The sequence below is a fragment of the Mus musculus genome, chromosome 12, assembly GCF_000001635.26.
Source record: "Mus musculus strain C57BL/6J chromosome 12, GRCm38.p6 C57BL/6J".
NCBI classification, from domain to species: domain Eukaryota; kingdom Metazoa; phylum Chordata; class Mammalia; order Rodentia; family Muridae; genus Mus; species Mus musculus.
The window spans coordinates 54,082,292-54,107,455 of record NC_000078.6 but is presented as its reverse complement, the minus strand read 5'-3'; the positions used below and the strand labels follow the sequence as shown (position 1 = coordinate 54,107,455).

Below are 25,164 nucleotides of genomic sequence, written 5' to 3'. Positions count from 1 at the left end.
GAGAACCTGTTTCTTGCTGTTTACAGAGGCAATGACACAGAGGCTAACAGCTATCCGGCCATGTAGTGGGCAGTACAGGAGAAGCCTGCAGCCTACGAACAGTGGGCACACAGATGAGAAGGAATTAAGCTCCAAGAAGGACAGCAGAGGGATCTAGTGGACACAGCAGTTCCTGGAGGAACACATGGAAAATGGGAGGAGTACACCAAACCTTCGGATCTCTGCCAGGTGCTCTATGCTTCACTGTGTTCAAGTTTACGAAGCAGGAGGGGATATAAAGCCAGAATGAACGTTCTGATGGCAGTGTAGACAGTTTTGGGGATCACTGGAATGGAGAACCAAGTAGTAACCTATTCCTGTAGTGACAAGAGATGGTGTACTGGCTAGTTTTGTGTCAACTTGACACAGCTGTGGTTATCACAGAGAAAGGAGCTTCAATTGAGGAAATGCCTCCATGAGATCCAACTCTAAGGCATTTTCTCAATTAGTGATCAAGGGGGAAAGGCCCCTTGTGGGTGGGACCATATCTGGGCTGGTAGTCTTGGGTTCTATGGTCAGGGACTTGGATAAGAGAGCAGGCTGAGCAAGCCAGGGGAGGCAAGCCAGTAAAGAACATCCTTCCATGGCCTCTGCATCAGCTCCTGCTTCCTGACCTGCTTGAGTTCCAGTCCTGACTTCCTTGGTGATGAACAGCAGTATGGAAGTGTAAGCCGAATAAACCCTTTCCTCCCCAACTTGCTTCTTGGTCATGATGTTTGTGCAGGAATAGAAACCCTGACTAAGACAGATGGCGAGGGCTTAGCCTTGGCAGTGGAGGGTTGGAGGGTCTAAAGTGGGAAAGCTTGGACCAATTGGTGCAAATGATGGGCGGGACAGAGTTGTTACTGTGGTGTGAGATTCCTCATTGGTCTGTGTTGGCAGTGTCCTTTGATGAAGGGCTCAAAGAAGGGCCAAGGCTTGTTTTAGACAAACCACCATTAGCTCCATTTGTGGCAAGGAAGTGTGTAGAGATAGACGCTCTGGTAATCAGGAGACTGATGGCTATGATCACTTGCAAAGGGCCCAGGCCTAGAACCAGCCCCATAAGTAGACAGAATACTTATCCCCTGCATCTGGACTCCTGAGTCTCATTCTGTCTGGGGCCCTGGCTTCTTGTTGCTGGTTACCCACTAGGCCTCTGGCTATTTCCATGGTGGCTGCTGCCCTGTACACCGACTTGATGTCTCAGGAGTAATTGACTCGTGTTTCCTTCTTCTAAGGGTGCCCTGGGACTCACCAAGCACTGCCTATCTTAGATTAGCATAGACTGGACTTCCTGTTGCTGATAGTCTCAATGGGTTCTTCAGCTTGTGGCCTCAGCCTCAGGCCTACCTATGCTCAGAACTCCCTCTCTGACCTGTGGCGGGGGACTGCCTAGAAGCCAGTCTTTGTAGCTGACATTCACCTTGCCTGGTCCAGAGGAGAGGGTGAAATGATTTGATTTTAAATAAATAAATACATAAAAATGTCCAGTGCTCTCTGTCGTTATCAGGTTGGGAATTTTCTGTAACCACTTACAGAAGAGAAGAAAGCTTTCAGATTAGCAACTTCTGTCTTTCAGAAGGCAAACAGAGGTGAGAGTCTCAATAAATCAAACATGAAGGTGTTGCCCCCAAGTGGCACAAAAGAGATTAGATTCCAACTATCCGTTTCTATTAATGGCTCTTGAAAGCTTATGGAAGTAGTGCTTAAAAAAAAAAAAAATGACATCCGTGAATTGCTGAGTTTGCAGTTTGGGGAAGTCATCTTTCTGGTTATTTTTGTAAGTTCGTGGTTGTTCCTATCCCGAATCAGTATGGCCCCACCTCTGCTACCAGAGTCCTGTTTTCAGCCCCTCCCCTCTATCCCTAGGCACCATCTTGGGGGTTTTCATCTCGAGTCTGATCCAGAGCAACTTGGGCAGCCTTGTTCTTACTGGTCCTGTGTCCCCTGCATGTCTTCTCACAGGGTGTGCCTCTCTAGGCAATGTCCTTAGACCTTCTTATTATACTCTTTGGAAGTCAGAGTGCTAGTCTTAGTTCATTTGGGTGATCTTGTCTAAGTCCCCCCCCTTTTATTTTTATTTTTTATTCTTTGGTTCTACAAAGTGAGACCAGGCTGGCCTTGAACTGTCAGAGATTGGCCTGCCTCTGTTGAGATTAAAGGCAGCATCATTACACCTGGCTCCCCACACTCAGTTCTTTTAAAGTTTGTTTGTTTGTTGTTGTTGTTGTTGTGATTCTCAATTCTTTGGCCCTGGATTCCTAAACCACACAGGAAAGGAAGCGGCTACGCATTGGCAAAGCACGTGCCACTCGATGAGGCGTGCCACCCTGTCTGCTTTTGTCCATCCTCACACTTTCCACTCTGAGAGAAACCCATGAGTGCTGGCTAGTTTTATGTCATCCTGACACAAGCTAGGGTCTCAGGGGAAGAGGAAATCTCAGAAAATTGAAGGCCATTTGTTTGTTTGTTTGTTTGTTTGTTTGTTTGTTTTGTTTTGTTTTGTTTTGAGACAGGATTTCTCTGTGTAGCCCTGGCTGTCCTGGAACTCAGAAATCTGCCTGCCTCTGCCTCCTTAGTGCTGGGACTAAAGGCATGTGCCACCACGCCCGGCTGAAGGCCATTTTCTTATTTAATGATTGATGGTGGTCCTGGGTTCTATAAGAAAGCAGGCTGAGCAAACCATGAGAAGCAAGCCAATAAACAACACCCATCTGTGGCCTCTGCCTCATCTCCTGCCTCTAGGCTCCTGCCCTGTTTGAGTTCTTGTCCTGACTTCTTTCAGTGATAGACCACAATGTAGAGGTGTAACCCAAATAAACCCTTGTGATATTTGTTTTAGGGTCCAAGTGTGGTTCCAAGTTGTTCACTTTCTCCTTCTCAGGCTGGAAGAATGAAGTGGTGTTCAGAATGGGTTCTGTGGGATCCCAGGCCAGCTGGGAGTGTGTGTGTGTGTGTGTGTGTGTGTGTGTGCGCATACGCACACACTTCTCTGAGGATGTTAGTGTTACAAAGGCCTTCTCTGAAACAGCTCTCTGAAATGATCTTAGCTTGTGTGCATACCTTTATACGGGGTAGGCTTGTATGCATACATTTTATTCCCGGTGAATCAGGACTTTGTATGGACTTTGGAGAGTGGGAAGAAGTTTTCAGGGTAAATGAAAACCATTGGTTAGCGTTTAATGTTCTATAACATTCTGTCTCATGTGCATGGAGGGGTATTCCAGAAATCCCAGGTACTTGCTGTGTGGGCTCTTATTGGGAAAAGAGGAAGTTGAACTTATAGGTCTTCCAAGGACTACTCAACCTTCTCTAGTTATAGAGTGTGGGGTTTCTGGCTCCCCAGACAAGGTCAGAAGAGCGGAGGCCCTTCTGGTAAAGGGAGGCTTCCATTTTGTGCCAGGCTCAGAGAAGTTAACCACTTAAGGTAGAATTCTACCTTAATTGGTAGACAACCCCTTTTTTCCCCAAGTTGCTTTGGTCATGATGTTTCATCACAGCAACAGAAACAGCACCCCTCTATGGCCTTTGTATGAGCTGTTGCCTCCAGATACCCCACTTGTGATGGATTACAGTGTGGAAGTGTAAGCTGAATAAATCCTTTCCTCCACAACTTGCTTTGGTTGTGCTCCATCATAGCAGTAGTAGCTCTAACTAGGATACTTTGTCTGGTGTGCAGACCATAACGTAGCCTACAGGTTTTACCGCCCCTGCAGCCATGTCTTACGTGGTGCTAGGAGACACCCCTCCTCTCTTCCCTTTCAGCTTCTCTTTATTGTCTCAGGGGTGGATTTGTGTCTCAAGAGCCAGTTCTTTGTGAATGCCACCCCTAACCCCAAGATGGGAACAAAGAGATACTCGTTGTTGCAGTATAATGTTCTACCTCTACTACAATCCCACTTTCACAGAAAATGGACCTTGACTAGGAGAAAGGAGTAGAAATGTTTTGATTGTGAATGGAACAGTCAAAAAAAAAACCCGGTAATCTACTCTGTCCCTCCTCACACCCCCTCTAATGGGCCCGCTCTTGCTCAGGTCCCATCGCAGCTCTCCTCACAGGACAGAGAAATTGGAGCACTGATTCTATGTGTGTCTTTTGACATGTCATACTTAACAAAGTGTCAGCCTCCCTAGATCTCAGTCACAACAGCCGAACAATGGGGATAGCCACCGTTATCTTATTATTGTTATTATTTTTTCTCTTCGAGATAACTCTTGGCTTTGAAATGGGAACACACCCAAGGCAAAGATGGTTCTCGCTGATATCTCACTGCAGTATGAGGCTTCACAACCGGCAATTGCATAGACTGAGGACATGGAAGCTCCAAGGTATGGTTTTTGAGAAGAAGGTTTTTATTGTAGATATGAAGGACAGTACAGCCAGAGGAGTGTGGAAGGGTTCAGAGCTGAGAGAGAAAGTAAGAGACTAAACATGGCCAGCAGACTGGATCAGCCTGGGAGAGGGGGTGGGAGAGAGAGAGAGAGAGGGGGGGGGGAGAGAGAGAGAGAGAGAGAGAGAGAGAGAGAGAACAAAGCAGACTAAGAGGTATAGGAAAGGAGATGGAGAGGGGAAGACAGTGTAAGAGGAAGACCATGAGCTGGAGTTTAGGGTAAGGTGGGGTGAGAAAGGCTAAGAACCATGGGTACTGAGAAAGGCTGGAGGCCCTCTGATGCTTTGATATGCTAATAGATACTACAGATCTCCGGATGACCCTTCTGAATGAGATAGGAAATGGCTTCTTTAGTTGAGCGGAACAGCCACAGAATTTGGGTGAGTGGCATTTCCTTGCTTCCTTCAGTTCTGACAGAGGTTGAGTGGTTTGGAATGGAGCAGAAGAGTGGGGAAGGGAGCCTGTCAGTCAGAGCACATCTGCTTTCCCTTTGGTACTGGGCCTTGTGTGCACGCGCGCACGAGTGTGTGTGTGTGTGTGTGTGTGTGTGTGTACATGTTCATGTTTGCCTACGCATGTCAGTATATGACCACGTATGTGCATATTTAGCAATTTCAACATCTATAAAACAGCCGCCATGAGCTGATAATCTCACCAAAGCTTAATGAATGAGAAACAACCCCCAAAACAGGCAGAGGGCTTTCACCAGAGGCGGAAGGCAGGGCTTCAGGCATAATAAATCCCTGGCTCTGACAGTTTTTAGTACTTTCTGTCTGGAGGGGGAAAAAGGTGAATAAATAATAAATAAATAAATAAAATTCACATTAACCTAAGAATTACCTTACAGTGTTTTTTGAAAGGAAGAAAAAGGGAGAGTTGAGCTAGCAGAACTATTTCAAGATGATTTAGCAGGTGAGAGGGAGTTAGCTGTGACTGTTTTATGTCTCGTCTATTAGGGACTGTATGCTGCGACAGATCCATTCTAAGTTATACAGTTGTTCGGCAAAACTTTTGTGGGTTTTTAAATTGACTGTAATGTTTAGCAATTGGAATATAAATTTATTCAAGCCTCTTATTTGGCCGCCTCAATGGCGCATTACAAAGTATTTTATGGTGTCTGATCTGCTTAAGTTTTACAACCAGCTTCCGTTGTGCCACTCTCTTTATGGCTCCGGCTGAGAGCAGGGCTGGGTGCTCTGCCTTCTGTTGGTCCCTAGGCTACTCTTGGGGTCCTGGGGAAGGGGCTCTCCAGCTGAGCCTAAGGTGTAAACAGGTCTTTTTCTCCATGCTATCTTTTTCCTGGATCTCTGTCACATGACTGGTGCTAGGCTACTGGGGACTGTTTGTGCCTAACTCCAGCTGGGCTATGTCCATCCCTGGTCCTCCCTGTGATCATGAAAGCTAAATTCCCAAGCTTCTTTTACGCTTTTGCCTTTGCTAGTGAACAATTGTCCTCCCCCCCCCCCCCGCCCCACCTCCTCCCCTTCTGGTTTCTCCTCCCCAACCTTCCTTCCTCTTTCAACAGAGTCTGACTATGTGGTCCAAGCTGGCCTGGAACTCAGTAGGTAGACCTAGCTGGTTTCACACTCACAGAGACCTGTCTACCTCTGCCTCCCGAGTGCTGGGCAGCATGGACCTCCATGATGGGCAGGGAAGGAATTTTTTTGAAAGAATAGCCGGTTATAGTTGTTCTTCACTTTCTTACAACCCAGGGTGTGTTTTCTGGGTGTACGTGGGTATTGGTCTGACCCCCTTCTGCCTCAGTGACATTTCTCCTGACCCACTCCCAGGCTGTTATATCTCCTAACCTTCCCTCCCCCAGAGGCCTGTCTTCCCACACAGTCTGGGAAGAGCCACCATTCTTCCTTTTTGTGTCTGCCCTTGGCTCTCTTGGCCTCTGCTCAGTTCTTCCTTCTCTAAGGTTCCCAGGTGCTCATCTTCCAGCTGTTGATGACACTGTCACTTTACATTGATGGTCGTAGCTGTGTCCTGCTCCTGGGGCTGCACCGTCCTCAGGGCAGGGATTGTGACTTATTCAGCTTTCCAATCCCTGCAGTGTCTGGCACACCAAGAAGCCCAGTAAGCTCATTCCATTCACTTTTTGAGAGGCCCATGCACTGAGTCCAGGACCTCAGCATGTTAAGCTGTGCTAAAGCAGCAACACTAAGCTACACTCCCAAACCCAGATGCATTTTGGAGCATGGATTTTGAGATGGAAATTTAAAAAAATAGTTAATTTAAAACACCTTCTGTGTATATGTGTGTGTGCATGTGTGTGAATGCCCACAGAGGCTGGAAGAAGGCTTCAGATCCCCTGGTACACCAGTCATAGATAGTAGTTGGGAACTGCTCCATATAGGTGTTCGGAACTGAACTCTGGTCCTCTGAAAGAACATCAAGTGCATGCAAATTGAAAAGGAAAGCAGTAAGAATGCTCTAGAAATTTCTGACCTCACTGCATGGCTGCATGAGGTGCAGATTTTGCTTCACCCTTAGAGCATGATGGAGAAGCAGAGTCACATGTGTAATGGGCAGGGCACAGGGAGGAGGAAGCATGTTCAGTTTGAGCGTGATGAGTCCAGGTGTTCAGGTGATGCTAAGGTGTCAAAGGGGCACACTGGGCATGGAGAGAGAACTGGACCCTAAGGACCAATCATAAGTAGATAAGAGAGGAAAGATGGTCTAGGAGCCTGGAGGTTCCCAGCATCTGCCAACTTGGCAGAAAAGGTAGGGGAACCACAGACCTAAGAATAGTTTGTGTTGTGGCAATCGAGGGACACTTGTGCCAAACTGCTGATTCAGATGCCACCACTGTTGAAAGTCAAGTGAGAAGCGAAATGGAATGGTAGACACCATCATGACGGGAAACATGGCAGCTTCCAGGCCTACATGGTGCTGGAGAAGCCAAGAGTTCTACGTCTTGATTCAAAGGAAGCCAGTGGGAGGGTCTGGATCACACTGGCCAGTCTTGAACATACCTGTGAGACCTCAAAGCCCCGCCTCCACAGTGACGCACTTCCTCTAACAAGGTTGCACTTCCTCCAGTAAGGCCACATCTACCAATAATGTCATTTCCTATGGGCCAAGCATATTCAAATCACCACAGCTATTATGGAGGTTTTGCCATTACTTATCTGTTTTTCTTTTGAGACAAAATAGGCTCAGCTACATTTAAACTTGGGAATGCAAGGGGAGAGGTGAGTGGGTGGGTGGAGGGAGAGAGATGAAGATGTACAATCAGGTGTGGTGTTGTTCAGAGACGTCCAGTTCCCAGGGAAGATGGGAGAATGTGACTGACTCTGGGCTGTGGACTGAAGGGCTGGCCTTTTGTCTGAGGAAGGAAACCTCTTGATTTGTAACAGAGAAGAAGGTGATGGCTGCACCACAGGAGATTTGTGACAATAGGAGGACAAGGTAACCTTTAGAATGTACAGCTAAACTTCTATCCTGCTAACAATGACCATTACAGATGGCAGCCTAGGCTAAGCGTGCTGACTATAAGTGTTCGTACTTAGCAATTCATCTAACACCTGCCCCATTCTATAAACCATCTTGGGTAGGCTCTGATTTATAGATGAGGAGACTGATGTTCATGAAGGTTAAGAGACTTGAACAAAGTCAAAGTTGGTGAGTATTTGGACCAGGATTTGAACCTTTGGCTGATACCCAAGCCCTTGGGATTTATTATCCCATGGACATTAGGTTGTGGGTGTTTGCTCTTTTAGTCTGTACTGTAAAGTTCATGAAAGATGCTAAGATAACAAGCTTCTGGTCTTTCATCTCTTAATTGAACTATATGAAGCTTTGCAATTCTGAGAATAGAAAAAAATGGGAGCCAATCACAAGGAAGATTCTTCCCATCACTTTGGCTTGACGTGGGAATATCATGTATTATATTCTGTTGTAAAAGTCAGTGTGGGAACAAAGCAAACATTTACCAGCATTGGGCTCCTTAAGGAGGCCTGCAATTTGTCTTCTTACAAAGGTCTATCCCTGTTTTTGTGGGGATTGCTCAATGTGCATCCTGCCCTCTAGCGGCCAAATTCTCCCACAACCCAAGGCGTGTCCGCTCCATCCAGGCAGGGCAGTGGTGTGGGAGTCGCCTTGCATGTCAGACAGGCAGGCACAGTCTCTGCCCAAGGCATCCTGTAGCTTCCCTTACCCATGGCCCATAAGAACATAGCAGCCAGCCGAAAACTCCAGCAGACCACACTCTAGTGCCATCTTAGAGGCTTAAGGCTTTGATAGGCAACAGTGAGGAATTGAGCCTGGTGTGGCAGCACAGCTTTGACAGCAGAAAGTTCAGGAACCACGGTAGGAAATGACCTGCATATGATGTTGGCATCTTCCTTCAGGACCTGGGATAGCATTAGCCAGCGGAAGACTGAATGGGGAAGAGAACGTGAACGGCTGGCTATCTGCAGATCAGTCAGAAAATGCTGGTTATCATTATCTTTGGCTTAAGATCTCCAATAAGTAAGAACTGCCTCTGATAACAGTTTGGCTGAGCTGCAGTTAGTCTTCACTGGACAATAAGCTTTAGGGAAGATAGAGATCTTTCTGGCATCCCTCTGCCAGCCTGTCAACCACCCAGTAAATCTCCGTCGAATGAATAACGACTGTGTGTGTCAGTCATGAATGGAAGCCTGCACACTGATTTCTGAGGCACGATGAATTTTAATTTTTTTTTTTTTAAAGACAGGGTCTTGCTACATATCCTTGGCTGGCTTGGAACTCATAGACATCTGCCAGCTATCTAATCTGCTGAGATTAGAGGCGTGGGCTTCTACACCTGGTTTGGTTTATTTCATCAGTGCTCCAGCAGTTGCATCGCAACTACAGGAGCTCAGCCTTGGCTGGGACCTTCTGTGATCCTGAGTTTTATTCTCTGTAATTTGTTTCTTGTCTGGAGACTTTCACTATTAACTGAAAACCCACGTTCTTGCTCTGCCATCCAAATCTTTGCTGAAAAGACTCACACATGAATCTATAGACCAGAGTCTGATTTAATGCATGAAGTGCTTTTTTTTCTAAAGGTTTAATTATTGATCATGTGTGTGTGTGTGTGTGTGTGTGTGTATTTGCCTATGTGTGTACATATGTGGCATGCATGCAGGTGCCCATGAAGGCCAGGAGAGGACATCAAATTCCCTGAAACTGGAGCTCAATAGTGAGCTGCTATTTGGGTGCTAGTATCGGAACACAGGCTCTCTGCTAGAGTAGTAGGTGCTCTTAACCTATGAGCCATCTTTTCAGCCTGCCTTCCATTTTTTTTTAAAGGATTTAAACATGGTTCATGATTTATTTAGCACCTCACTCACTGGCTATATGTATGCTCAAAGTCTTTCCAAATTGACTTTTTGAATATTGAAAATATTTTAAGGTTGCTGATGTGCTCCCACCCAATCCTTCCTTCATTGAGCCAAGGTCTCACTATGTAGACTAGGATGGCCTTGAACTCACAGAGATCCACCTGCCTCTGCCTCTGTCTCTGCAACTTGAGTGCTGAAATGGAAGATGTATGTTGCCACGCCCAGCCACTGTTGTTCGTCTTTTAACTGAAAATGGCCACTTCTATTTCCTTGACTTGGTGTCTTCAGGGCTTCCAGATGAGGTTGATCTGATTTACAGTGTCCACAGCTCTCCCCCCCCCCCCCGCCCCGACTCTTTCACACATCAATTGTATGAATGTAAAAAGTTAGCTCAGGCTTTATTGTGTATGCTTTTGCAGAACGCTAACCCCAAAGAGAGCAACCAGTGCAGTCTCCACCTGCAGCCTCCACATGGGAGGGATGCAAACTTCTCATAGATCCTACCTCTGGCAATTCTTTCCCCCTACTTTAGAGATGTCAACTGAGAAATTGTGAACACATACAATACAGAACCTTATCTATAATATAAACACTGACGTATGCAGTGTGAAGTGGTCACCTCAGTCAAGATTATTAAAGTGTCCATCAACTCACATAGTTATCTTTTTGTAATAAGAATATGTATGGTTCCCTTTGAGCATGGTCCAAGTGTCCAATACACAGTTGCTGGCTGAAGTTATCATGTCATAGGTTTCAGAGCAGACTCAGTCTGCGAGCAAAGCCCCACCCCCAAGCTCAAATAACTTTCTGAATATTTAATAGCAGAGAAGTGATAATCACTATGTGATTAAACTCAGGCTCACCCAGCCACGTTCTTAGAAACTGGCCTTGCCCTAGGACAGCACCTTCTTCTAGTTGCACCCTGGAGAGATGCACCAGGGATTGCAAGATTGGAGCAGAAGTGTACTGTCTGCTTTTCCAGAGGCCCAGAGTCACCCACAGGATTCTTACTAGTCTGTAACTCCAGTTACAGGGGACCCAATGCCCTCTTCTGGCCATCTTGGGCACTAGACACACACAAGGTACATAGACATACGTGTAGGCAAAACACCCACACACATAAAATAAATCTTGTTTCTTTTTGAAAAAAAACTTGCTAGGATAGAGGTAAAACCCTTTCCATAACTCTCAGTTCCCAACCTCAGAATAAACAAGACAGAACCTGGGTACCACACTGATGGTTCTAACGGGGGAAGGCTTATTTCTTTAGAAGATTTTCCTTTAGCAAGAGTCAAAAGTTCTACAACTGAAACCAACTGTTTTTTATGGTCTGGAGACTGATTTACCACACACATGAATGAGTCTTTCAGTCTTGAATGAGTGAATTTATTAAATATACGGCAAGCCAAAGTAAAAGAGTAAATATCAAGTAGCAGAGAGAGAGAGAGACAGACAGACAGACAGACAGACAGAGAGACAGAGACACAGAGACAGAGACACAGAGATATTGAGAGAGACAGAGAGACAGAGGGCAGAGGACAGAAGCAGAACAGGGTCCTCTCAGGGGAAGCTTCTGACTAAAAGACCAAATAGCAGAAAACATCTTCGAACTGGATGTTCACAGCATCCAGCAAAGCTGACTGGACAGATGAGGCAGTCAGCTGGTGTTCCCGGTTGAGCTTTCTCTCTGTGGCAGTGCTTCCCATTGGCTGAATGTCTGGCAGCTCTTGCCCACTGCAGGCCCGCTTGTGTGAGGTAAGCCAGAGAATCGAATGTTTAAGTTTCCAGATGCTCTCAAGAGTACAGTGCGGGCTGTTTTGTTCTCTGCTTTTCGTGTCACAGTCACCCGCTGGGGGGGGGGGGCACACCCACCCATGTTTGGATAAGGGGCCTTGGAGGCTGTGTTGAGAAAACACGGTGTGTGTTTATGTGCAATCCTGTCTCTATAGCCAACTTCTCCATGAACTCAAAGAGCACATGGCAATTAGCCTATACAACATGTGTCACTCAAACCCAAGTAGTAACCATACGAAAGGGTATGAAGGGGGATCCTTTGGTGGAGTCCAAGATGGCCATGTGCTTGTACAATTGCATCCCCACAAATGATGGAGGTGGATGGGTAGGGGCTCAGGACATGCCACCTCTTCCTGGAGGGCTCTTGTCAGTGAAGGGGTACTCAGGGAAAGGGAGTCGTTTTCTGCCACCCCAAGGAACTCACACCCATGGGTCACAAACAAAAGACACGAACATGAAGAATAGAGGGAGGACTGCTGAAAAGAAGAGGTTCAGAGGGAGTGGGGGATGGGAGAGAGAGGATAATGGGGGCAGGGCAGCGACTTGCATACACATATGACCTTGCTGAAGGAGGAGAGTGATGTGATTCCTCTGCTTGGGTTCCATGATGAAGGTCCTAGAAATCTTCAAGGCAAATCAGTTGATTTTAATCAAGAGGATGCTCCACACAGGTGGGCCTGACCTCATCCGATGAGAGAAGTTGTCCGGTTCTTCTGCAGATCTTGAAATACAAAGGACATGTTACAGAGATGCCCACACTGCAAGTAAGAGGGGCCAGGGCTCTCAGCTCTGTCACCGTATGAACTGCTGACAGCCAGTCGGTCTTTTCTCTTGCGCCATCTGAGTAGTGACACGAGAGAGGAGAGAAGGTCCAGAGAGGGGCAGCTTGGTTTCCAGGAGCATTTAAAGCTTCCAGCCATATGCAAATGAGCCCTCGGGTCTACCATCCCTTCTGTTCCTTCTCAGGCTTCTCCTGGGAGTCCGGTTTCTGTTTTTGTTGATTTTGAGCCCATTTTTTCTTGTGGTGAACATCTTGTAGTGTGTGTGGACAGTGTGGCTTTGGAGTGTGGGGTCTAGCATGAGATCCATAACAGACACAGGGAATGTCCTGCACTTCAGATGCCGCAGGCTTTCTCTTCACTGTGCTGGCTATGCAGTAGATTGAAAACCTACCTGCCCGCTCTTTCCAGCAAGGCTGGTGCGCTCATTTGCCCATCTTGGCACCATAACTTCCCAGCTCTGTGTAGCTGGCTGTCTGTTGACTGAGGATAGCCTCTTAGTTCACAGGGAAGAACACAGAGGCCAGGAGGGCTACCAACTCCTGTTCAGTCTCATAGCTTGCTCAGAAGTGGTACAGCAGCTGGTTCTAAATTTGGGGACCTCTCCCTTGCCTAGGGAGACAGAGGCAGGAAGGCAACTGCGCCTTCTGCCCAGGATGTTAGTAGGCTAGCAGTAGTGGGCAGCTGCCACCAGGCTCAGCCATCTCCAGGTCTAGCCTGGCCTCCACCAGACCTTCCTAGCTCTGAGCTGTGCACACACTTCCCGATGGCCTCCCAGCAGCCCAGCTCCTGCCACTGTAGTTGGCAGCTTCACACTCTGTGAATTTTATTTGCAATCGATAAATAAGAAAAGCTATTATCACCAGGGCTTTGTACACCTCATCATATATCTCGTCTGTCATAAGCCATTTCAGGCAGGAGGGAGGGCGGTTCCCCCAGCACATCCACCTCCCCCCATCTTGGTTTCTGAGCTGTGGACTGAGGTACAAACAAAGAGCTCACTTTTGAGTCAGCAGTAGAATGTCCAAGCATAAAAATCGTATTTAGGCATTATTGTATTTGAGATTAGTGCTGGGGGAGGAAAAGAAGTCATTACCTCGTTAGGCTCTTCATCCTTATTAGAAGCGACAAAGAGTTTTGTTTTTCCAGTCAAATGTGACAGCTCTGATGGTAAGAGGCTCTTTGTGGAGGTGTTTTTAGACTGCCATGGCTTCTGGCCATCTCTGCCAGCTTTGTGGGAGGCACCTGATCAGAGTGAGCATCGAGCTGGCAGAGAAGTTAGGGTCACAGTTCCACATCAGACATCGTTTTGTGGGGAGAAGCTGCCTGCATAATGCTGTACGGCTAATTAGGCGCCCTGGCTCCTGGTTATTAACGCACTCTTTCATGGGAACAAACATTTCCAATAGATTATATAGTTGGGAAGGCTAACACTCCATTTCTGGGATGCCATATAGTCTAGGAACTTCGTGTGTGTTTGTGTGTGTGTTTGTGTGTGTGTGTGTGTGTGTGTGTGTGTACATGGAGATCTGTGTGTGTGCACGTGGACTTTAGAGGTCAACTCTAGGTGTTGTTCCTTGTGAGCCATCTACCTTGTTTTTTTTTTTTTTCTCCCAAGATTTATTTATTTTAAGTGTATGTGTGTGGGTCTGAGTGTATGTATGTACACTCCCAGAAAACCTCAAAGGAATGTCAGCAGGTGCCTACAGAGGCCAGAAGAGATGTTGGGTTTCCTGGGACAGGAGCTATAGGTGGTTTGTGAACCACATGATATGGATACTAGGAACAAAATTCAGGTCCTCTGCAGCAAGTGCTCTCAGTCACTGAGCCATCTTTCTAACTCCTGCCTTGTTTTTTTTTTTTTTTTTTTTTTGACAGGGTCTCTCACTGGCCTGGAGTTTCCCAAGTAGGTCAGCCTATCTGGCTAGCAAGTCCCAGGGCCTGACAGTCTTCCCACCACAGTACTGCCATTACAGGTGTGCCCTGCCACATACTTCTCTAGAAGCATCTTGGATGGTATGCTGTGTGCCTGCCATTAGGCAACTATTGAACCTGTGCAGCACTGCCCAAGGGTCTTGGAAGGGTATCCTTTGTCAACATCCAGGTCAAACAGAGAGGAAGGCGGTGTTGCCCTGGCTTCATCATCTGCCAGATAGAGAGTTCTCCAAACTAGCAGGACTGTAGCAGAAGATCAGGGTGTCAGGGGATGTTGCTTATCATGATACTATGATAACAGTAGCATTTATTGGTCAGAACCCTGCAGGTTTCCCTTAATGCTCACTGCACCGAGGTGAGCTAATACCTTGAGGCTTGTATGACCCCTGACCCACCCTGTCCAGCATCCTGATTAGGAAAATGGGGGTTTGAGAAGCTATGTAACTAGAAGGGGGTGCAGCTGGGATAAAGTCCAAGTCAGACCAAAAGCATGTGCTTTCTGTCATGGGAGACATGAACTTAAATTCATACATACACACACATGTAGGACAAGAACTTACAGTGGGACACTGAGAGGGGATGATGGGTTCTAAAGGGAAGCAAAGTGGGCAGTGGAGAGTGTAAGCAATTAAAGCAAGGATGGAGCTATCGGGGTAGAGATGGACAGAGGATTCCGGAGAAGCCGCTATCGAGAGGTAATAAGAGCAAAGTGTAATATATAGATATGTGAAGGTGTCCATACAAAGCCTGATCTTTGGGTGGCAACCATAAACACTTTTTAAAAAAGAGTTAGTTACAGGATATGTGCATGGTTGGTGGATGAAACAAGACAAGTGAATGTTAGCTCCCAGCAAGTTAGATAGAGGGCTGCTATGGTCCATGTTTCAAGACTTAGCTTCTACAGAGACAGAGGTGAAAGTGAGTCTACTAGGGGAGCTGGACTCAAATGGTTTGCTCTTGAAGGGGCTTCTGGGATCCTGGTCTTTCCCTCCTGGTCCAGGGAGGGTTCTGTTTCCTTTCTCACACAACACACACACACACACACACACACACACACACACACACACACATCCCTCACACATACACTCACACACACATACACACACGCACACACCACATACACACACACATACACACATCATACCACACACACACACACACACACACACATCCCTCACACACACACTCACGCACACATACACACACACACACACACACACATACACACACACACACACACACATAGACACATCATTCCCCCCCCCCCCCCACACACACACATAGACATAGGGACCTTTTAGAATCATGAAGCATAAGAAACCACTACCATCAGGTACACTCAGGAGTTTTGCTATAGTGGCAGAAAGCTGTCTACCATGTGGGTATATGGGGCTTATTATAGAGGCTGTTTTAAAAATTTCAGATATTAAAAAAATCTTTACAGACATAGAATCATAATAGATTCTTTTCTATAAATACTTAGTTCAAGTCTGCTGAGTTTAACAGAAACAAAAATGTACAAACAAGACTAAGATGGTGAATTTGGAACACATCTTCTTTTGCTCCTAGAGATTGATTTTGAAAGCACCCCTCAAAGGCTTGAAAGTACTCAGACAGCCGTTCAGTTGTGTGCTGCCCAGGTTATAACTCAAGTTTCCCAGTAAATGACACGCAGAAGAAGTAATAGGAGATGACGCCCCACCCTTCCTGTCTCTCCGATACCCTGCAGCATCTGTTAGTCATCTTTGTCATAGATGCTAATAAATTCAAATTAAGGACAGCAAGAGTATTGAATTAATATTTCAGTGGGTTTACTGTTCAACATCCAATCTTACTAAGGCTGGATATTCCTGCATTAAAATGCCTTCCTTTAATTTTTTTTTTAAGATTTAAAAAAATGAAATTTATCCTTTTTGGGGGTATGTATGGGATATATGCACATTTTCTATCTCTCTCACTAACTCTGAGTGTGGGTGCAGAAATCTTTCAGTACAGGAATTTGAAGCCAGTCAGATGTTTCTTTCCATTCTTAAGGTGATGTTTATTTGACTTTCCAGATGTTGAAGAATTCTCTATTAAAAAAAATTATTGAAGTCTTATAAAACTATTAGGATTTGTCTTCATTTTGATTAGAGCGTGATCTCGTCTTGTTTCTTACTGCAAAAGTGCTGTCCTGTATGATCCCCCAGAACCTGTGTGCTCCCTGATGTAGGCAGGACACACCCTGTTGGTTCTGGGGTTGATATTCTCTTTAGATGACTTCTTGTGTATACTTAACACATAACTGTGCTGCGCCACATGCAGTACATAAATACACTTAGAGTAATGCACTTATGTATATTGTACATTCTTTTATTCATCCCTAGCTTATAAGTATGTACTGTATATTAAATATCTTAGATTTAAGACTCTTTTAAAGCTATGGCGTGGGCTGTGGTGGTTCTCCTTTGATACCAGACTCTATAGGCTGAATCACTGGTTCAGGGCAGCCTGGTCTATATAGAGACAGGACAGCCAGGACTATGGAGAAAGATTCTGTGTCAGAACAAAGCAAAACAAGCAAATAAATAATGATAAAAACCCCCAAAAGTCCTTTTACTTTTCCAGTGTCTGTTAGATTCTCTTTAATTTCCATGTGTATTCAGTGTTTTTATCCTGAGCCATTCCCATTTCTGGAATGAATTTCCAGAAGTACCTCATTTGTTCTTTTCAGTTCTATTTTTTTGCTGTAAATTTTATAATGTGGTTGTGGATTTCAGTGTGTTTTCTTTCATCTGCATCTCCTTTCACCCTCACCTATTACCACTTTGTCTTTAAACTCTAGTTGCAAACACTTGCTTACTTCGGTTGGTTCTGCTTGGTGTGTGGACAGACTTCCAGGCTGGATTCTTTCAGTTTTCATTGTCTCCATCCCGGCTCTGCCTGGGAAGCTGTGTGCGGATTCTTCTGTTTGCTCTGCTCCGGTGTGGATGACTTTAAAAATCCTTCCCTGTGATATCTCATTTCATTTCCTCAAATCTATAATGTGAGGGAGGCTGTTGCTGCTTTCTTTAATGTGAGGAAGTGGCAGGGTCTTGGGTGTGAGCCCAGAGTAGACGGAGGTCATGTGATCTTGGCTGTTGTCTCAGTTTGATTCCCATGGCTGAGATAATACTCTGACCAAAAGCAACTTGAGGAGGAAAGGGTTAATTTTATTTTATTTATTTATTTTTTCCGAGACTTTCTTTGTGTAGCCCTGGCTGTCCTGGAACTCACTCTGTAGACCAGGTTGGCCTCGAACTCAGAAATCCACCTGCCTCTGCCTCCCAAGTGCTGGAATTAAAGGAGTGTGCCACCACTGCCCAGCTGGAAAGGGTTAATTTTATCTTCCATCATGGAGTGAAGTCAAGGTAGGCTCCTGGAACCTGAGGGAACTGAAGCAGAGACCATTGAGGAGTGCTGCTTGTTGGCTTGCTTCCCAAGGCATCCTGCTTTCTTACACCACCCAGGACCACCTGCTCAGGGGTGGCACTACCTGCAGTGAGCCGAATCCTCTAAGGTCAACCATCAATCAAGAAGATGCCCCATAGACTTGTCCTCAGACCAATTTGTTGGTGGTCTTTTCTCACTTGAAATTTCTTCTTCCCAAATAATTCCAGCTTGTGTCAAGTTGACATAAAACCCAGGGCTCTGGTTTTCCTTGCTCTCTCCCAGATGCACTGCCTGTCGTTGGGGAGCGCATGGTGTCTTTTGGACAGAATGATCAAACTGAGAGTCCTCACTCTGCTCCCGTATTTAATTTTGTTTTGCTATGACAAATACGTTGCAAACCAACTTCTAGGTCAGGGAGATTTGTTTCCTCACAGACACAGAAGAGCAGCCAATCATGGCAGGAAGAACATGGCAAGTACTTCTTAGCTCAGTGTTATGGCTGGCCAGGACATGGGGAATGCCAGCTCTCAGCTACCTTTCTTCTTTGTCTGCTTTTGTTACCAGGAAGCCTCCAGCATATGTGTTGGTGCCACCCACATTCAGGATGCTGGTTTATGTCTGACCCTGCCACTCAGTTTATCCAGTTTGAACACGCTCTCACAGACACACTCAAGTGTTTGCCTCTAGCCAGGTGAGATGACCCTGGCTAGCTTTTATCAGCCCTGTAGTTTACTTTCCCACTTTCGTAGGTTTTTCCTAATTGTCTGCCAGGAGAAGAAAGTTAATGTTAATCATGCAGTTTGCTTCCCTCCAGACTGGTGTTGTCATTAACCCTTTTTGTGTTACTATAACAAAATACCCGAAGCCGGTTTCTTTATAAAGAAAAACAAAAACCTTATTTAGCTCATGGTTTTGGAGACTGGAAATCCAATTCTCCTCTCCTCTCTCCTCCTCCTCTTCCTATCTCCTCCTCCTCTCTCCTAATCCCCTCCCCCTCCTCTTTTTTTTCCTTGACTTCTGATGACAATCCCAGGGTAGAGAAACAGACAAGAGTTACAGCTCTGTGGGAAAAAAAGAAAAAGGAGCAAGCACTTAGGGTAGACTCACTTTGTGACAATCGACTATCTCTCATTTTGAAGGCAGTACTTGCCCCTTCTGCTGGCAGTACCCATGTGGACTGAGGCTTGCCCACCACCTTAGTGCTGCCATACTGGGAGCCTGTTTCCTGGGCGATGCAGTTAAATGAGATCCACCTCATTGCATTATTGTATTAATGAGAATTCTCAGTACTTTAATACAATCAATAGTTTAAACTCTCGGGCAAGGGGTGAGGACTCAGGAATGGGTTTGTGGAGTTTTTTCCTCTTTGCTCCTGTATGTTCTGGTGTGAAGTTTATGATATTAGGTCACTTGTATATCTGGTTGCTACTGTTCAGTTTCCACTCCCCTTTATTCTTTAGGAATCAGGAGCTAAAAATTTAGCCAGGGCCACCTTCATTCTCACATCTCACTATGACCTCAAGGAAGTTTATAATAAACCTACATAGTTCTCTTTACTTTGGCTTGAATAGATTCAGTTTAAGAAGGTTAAAGATGAGAATAAAAATCAGCTCACACTATAGTTGTGAAGCTGTAGACCTACAATGTAAGCTATTAAAAATCATTATGACACCAGGTGTGGTGGCACACGCCTTTTATCCCAGCACTCGGGAGGCAGACGCAGGCGGATTTCTGAGTTCAAGGCCAGCCTGGTCTACAAAGTGAGTTCCAGGACAGCCAGGGCTATACAGAGAAACCCTGTCTCGAAAAACAACAACAACAACAACAACAAAATCATTATGACATATGACTATTTAGTGTGTCTATTTAAAAGTGCTTTGACAAAGCAGCAAATTCTGACAAATACACTGATTTTGTTTTTGTTGTTCTAGAATATTCAGATTTGTCTGTCTGGGGATAAAACAGGGTCTGTAAGAACAGGTTAAATGGGTCATTTCTGAACTTCCATTTCAAGCAGGCTTGTATTCTCCACCGGACAGTGGGTGGCTCTTGGGAAGCCATTTCTCCTAGAAGGAGCAACAGCTGTGAGGCTACATGAGACAGTCAACACAGCAGAGAAAGATATGCGCAGCTCCCTGGAGGGGACAGGCCAGTGTCTCAGACTGTGGCTCTGTCCCCTGCATGACTAACTGTTAACACACTTAAAGAGATGGCACACCTAGAGAACAGGGCACGACTGGCTGGGGATGTGTGTGTGTGTGTGTGTGTGTGTGTGTGTGAAGCTCAAACCACAGAAGAAGAGGGAATTCACTTTCAGACTTCCACGTGTGTGAATGTCCCCCATTGTGACTCGTATGTTCAGAGTGTGGACTGAGGCCCTTTCCGGTCCCATGTCCCTGAAGCAGTCTTTTGGTTCTAGCAAAGGTCTCCCTGTGTAGACAGAAACTGCAGAAAACCCACAGGTTGAAAGTGCTTCCGAGTCTTTCACGGTGATTTCTCATGGTAATGAGAGGCTCAGATTACCATTTGGTTTTTCCCTGAACACCGTGAGAAAAGAAGATTGTTATACCAACCTGAATAATTCCAGTCTGTGTGACAATTCTATTTCTCACTTTAAATTAACATATTGCCACCCCGATGCTCGCTCAGGTCCTCTGGACATTTTAGTCAGTGGGACTCAGAGCTTTCTCGTCTGATTGCCTCTGGACACTGACAAGCGTAAGCCAGCCACCTTCCCTGAAAACCACTCAATTCTATTTCTATCTCACATCCTCTGTTTATTTCTACATCAAACACAGTTAGTGTTTGGCTAATTTATCTGTGTTAAAATGTGTTAAGACCAGATAAAATTCAAGACACCCAAGAGAATCAGAGATAAACTTCTTTGGGATCTCATTTTTGCCTCCACTTCAAAGTTTTCATACATGAAGAGTAGTTTGGGGAAACTGAGGCAGCTTCTTTTAATAGTTTTGTGGAGATCATTTAAATTTTAGGGCCACCGTGTCCTCGTTTGAGGTGGAATGCCCTTTATGCTGCATTCTTGCAACGTGAGGAGAGGCAGAGGTGAGGGTTGGGCAAAGCCTGGATGCCTGAGAGAAGAGCCAGGGTTTTCTGAGCACTGTCTCAGACATCGCAACAGCTCTCCCCGGCTGTGGTCTGTTTACCTCTTGCTTACCTATTCTGAAAAGCCAAGGATGGTGAAGAACAACATCTGAGCCATTTCAGGTCCCTCGGATTTATTGCTGTTGTTTGTTTTTTAACGGAAGCTAGATGTCTACTATAAAGACCACTCCATCCAATTCACAGAAAGAAAACCCCAATTGTGAAATTATGGAGAGAGCTTTGTTAGCTAACAAGACCAGGACTGATAGTTTAATCAAAAAGTTGGATGAAGCATGAAATTTGTTTAAGAACTAGCCATAAAAACAACCCCAATGCATGTGTACCTGTAACATTTTGCATTAAATTAAGACATCTAAACATGCTCATTTGCATAGAATTGATAGGACCTCCCAGCTTCTATTTTGAGAGCAAGCTTACTGGTCACAGCCTTCCCTGTGCAAATGACACAGTGTACTGTCTAAATTAGAGCCAGTTAAAAAGAGAAGGGGGGAAAAACCCTAAAAGTGTCTGATAGAAGCAGGAATGGAATCCACCTTGCACATCACCACACTTCCAGAGGGAGTCTGCTCAGCCAGCTTTATAAGCACACATTCTTGTCCTGGTAGAAGCAACATCTCACTTTCATGTTTAAATATTCAAACGTTATTAAAGAAAATGCATTGTTACAGCAATGAGCCAACAGTGTTGTAAGAAACATTCTCTAGAAGTAGGACACTCTGACACTGACAGTCACAAAATGACCCACAGTGAGCCCTGGGACCTGCCATCAGCAAGGGGGTCAGATTGCGAATGCACCTACAAGCTGCGTGGAGGTCAGAGAGAATTCTTCTGTGCAGGCCTTGAAGGTCACCTTGTCCAAACTCAGCTCATTCCAGAGTTAAGACAGTTGAACTCCAGAGAGGTCAGGATGACCTGCAGCAGGTCACAGAGAGAGAGAGAGAGAGAGAGAGAGAGAGAGAGAGAGAGAGAGAGAGAGAGCGCTCTTAAATGTGTCTATTTCCCATCCCTTGTATTCAGGGGTGATTGCTTCCCAATAGGACGATCAAGTTCCCCTCCTATATTTAGTCTAAATATATTGTTTGTATCAATAGTTAGGGGTGTGTGTGTATGTGCGTGTACATGTACACATGTGTGTGTTAAGATCTGTGGTTAAGGTAGCTGTGATTTTTATATTTAATAGCAAGGACAAATTAGTTAAAGTGTTACTTTTTCCAAGGAGTAGAAGAAGGCATTCTCTACCAATGTGTCCTTGTGCCTGTCAGGCCTGGAGACCCTTTCCCTCAGCCAACTTACCTGCTTAACTTCTCTGTGTGTGGAATCCATAACATATTATCAGTGCCTCCTGAATTCTATATTTATCTAACAATTTCCATGTATTTCTTATTTTGCCTTTATTTATATCTACTATTTGTTTCTTTGTTTCTGTCTAGGTTTATGTTTTTTTTTAAAAGATTTATTATTATACATAAGTAAACTGTAGCTGATTTCAGATGCACCAGAAGATGGTGTCAGATCTCATTACGGGTGGTTGTGAACCACCATGTAGTTGCTAGGATTTGAACTCAAGACCTTCGGAAGAGCAGTCAGTGCTCTTACCTGCTGAACCATCTCTAGGTTTATGTTTCTTCTTGAGGAATATATTTAATGTTTGTTATAGTATAGTTGTGCTGGTGATAAGCTAAAGATATCTGTAGATAAAGTAAAAAAAAAAAATCCTTACTTTTGAAAAGTAAAGAATTCCAGGTCCAGCTGGGCGTGGTGGCACATGCCTTTAATCCCACTGCACTCGGGAGGCAGAGGCAGGCGGATTTCTGAGTTCGAGGCCAGCCTGGTCTACAAAGTGAGTTCCAGGACGTCCAGGGCTATACAGAGAAACCCTGTCTCGAAAAACCAAAAATAACCAAAAAAAAAAAAAAAAAAAAAGAAAAAAAGAAAAAGAATTCCAGATCCATGTGTGTGTGTGAGTGAGTGTGTGAGTGTGTGCACATGAATGTGGAGATGAGTGTTCGACATCAGGTTTCTTCCTCAATTGTTCTCCATCTTAGTTTTTGGAACAGAACTTCTTGCTGGACCTGGATCTGACTAGCCTGTCTGGACTGCGTGCTTCAAGGATTCTCCGTCTCTGCCTTTCCAGTGCTAGGATTAGAGGAACACAATACCACACCCAACTTTTTATGTGGGTGTTGGGCTTCAGGCACAGGTCTGCAGGCTTACTGTACTGACTGGACCATATCCTTAGCTCTACTTAGAGATCAGCCTGCCTCTGCCTCTCAAGTGCTGGGACTAAAGGCAAGTGCCACTCAAAGTTCTTCGTCAGTTGATTGGGATTCTAACAAAAATCTTGAGGAATTCCCAGTAGTTTCACCCATGTAATGAGTCCTGGGCTCAGTCAAGCTTCCCCAAAGCCTTTAGTTTCCTAGCCTCTTGCTTGCTCCTAGAGTTATCCAGCCTACACCAGCCGCATTTCCCCCTTATTCTTGCTTTAGGTACCTTCATTAAGACCAAGAACACTTTCATCTTTGATGAAAGGGTGTTTCATTAACTGTTCTTATGTTCATTTACCTGAGAGCCCCAGGAATTTGCCTGTCTCTGCCTCTTCAGCTTTAAGATTATAAGTATAAACCATCACCCTTAACTTGGAAATAATCTGGGCTTTGTGGCTAGAACTGAGGTCTAAACATTTTGTCTACTGAATCACCTCCCTAACCCTTGACTAACACGTGTTACAACGAGGTTGGTGATAGTGGCTTATCTGGTATGTTAGTTACTTTTCTGCTGCTGTGATAAACACCCCGTGCATGACAACTTACACAAGAGTTTATTTAGGTCTATGGTTCCAGAGGCTAGACGTCCATAATGGTAGTAGGTGACAGGCATGGTGTCAGGAGCAGGAAGCAGAAAGCTCAAATGTAAGTACAAAGCAGAGAAAGTGAACCGCAAGTAGGGCTTAAGCCCCCCAAACCCTATCCCCATGGACACGTTCTCCAGCAGTGCTGTACGTCCCCAAACAGTTCCACCAACTGATGGCCAAGTGCTCAAGTGCCCAAGACTAAGGAGGATGTTTCTCATTCAAACCATCACAGCAGTTGTGGATTGCATCAGAGTTTGTCTCAGCTTTTACAGATCCAGGACCAAACTCATCCTTCCTCCAGGGAAGGAGGTTTCCCTCATGCACTTCATTACCTTCCCTTTTTTGGAAGGAGTTTCATTAAAACAAACAAACAAACAAACAAACAAACACCCCAGACTATCACAAAAGAGCCACAATGTATTAACAGAGATTTCCCACAAAGTTCCCCCGGCAAAACTGAGAGGTCTGGGAGTCCCAGACACTCACAGAGTTATCACATGTATCTGGCCGTAAGGCACTCAGAGCATCTCCTGTGACTGTACTTCTGGGTTCAGAGACCAAGGTATGGATGAGTAGATATGGTGTATATAGATATAAGGTGCCCAGGGCTTCTACAGGGACAGGACTTTGCCACAAGTCTATCCATGCAGACCTATTTAATGCAATGACAAGAACACTGTGGTTTCTTAGAGACCATACTATTCAGTGCCCCAAAGAAAGTCCCTCATGATTGTAGCCTTCTTCCTTGTTCCATTGATCACCGAATTTTGGGCTCTGCAACTACACCATTTGGCAGGCATTTCTCAGTGTGGGGAATAATGACTGTTCTTGCCCTCTTAAGGATTTTTCTTAGCTTCTACTCTCTTCCTCGTGGCTCCTTTCATTTTCAGCTTCTGCTTTGGGCTCTTATTCCTCAGATCATGTCATTTTGACATTCCATAACACTTCCTTCTTGGCCCTTTTAAAAATTTTATAGCTTCCAAACATGTGTGTGTGCATGCGCGTATATATATGTGTTTGTGTATGTGCATGTGTATGTGTGTTTGTGTGTGTGTGTCTGTGTCTGTGTACATGTGTGTGTGTGTCTGTGTATGTGGCTGTGTGCATCTGTGTGTGTCTGTGTGTATGTGCACATGTGAGTGTCTGCATGTGCATGTGTGTGTGCATGTATGTGTACATGTGTATATGTATGTGTCTGTATCTGTGTCTGTGTACATGTATGTATATGTGTACTTGTATGTGTGTCTGTGTACCTGTGTGTGTGTGTCTGTGTATGTGTCTGTGTGCATCTGTGTGTGTCTGTGTGTATGTGCACATGTGAGTGTCTGTGTGTGCATGTATGTGTACATGTGTATATGTATGTGTCTGTGTATGTGTCTGTGTACATGTATGTATGTGTGTACATGTATGTGTGTCTGTGTACATGTGTGTGTGTCTATGTATGTGGCTGTGTGCATCTGTGTGTGTCTGTGTGTGTGTAAGTGTGTGTATGTGTATTTGTAATTACTCAGACTCTTCACTCCTCCTGCCTCAGTGATGACGTCTCT

General features: G+C 45.2%; 1 long non-coding RNA gene across 5 annotated transcripts in view; it reads left to right on the top strand.

Annotated features, from left to right (window-relative positions):
* Gm35818 overlaps positions 1-16,012 on the top strand; it is a 50,474-nt gene extending 34,462 nt beyond the window's left edge. For 2 of the 5 annotated variants that reach the window (XR_381603.2, XR_872756.1), the window contains 4 exons: positions 27-228; positions 4,230-4,350; positions 4,712-4,792; positions 14,176-14,362. This is a non-coding gene — a long non-coding RNA (predicted gene, 35818). Of the gene's footprint in view, positions 1-26; positions 229-4,229; positions 4,351-4,711; positions 4,793-14,175; positions 14,363-15,801 lie in introns of those variants that run through there. The other 3 variants (XR_872758.1, XR_872757.1, XR_872759.1) reach the window with 3 other exon arrangements.
* Positions 16,013-25,164: the final 9,152 nt, after the last annotated feature.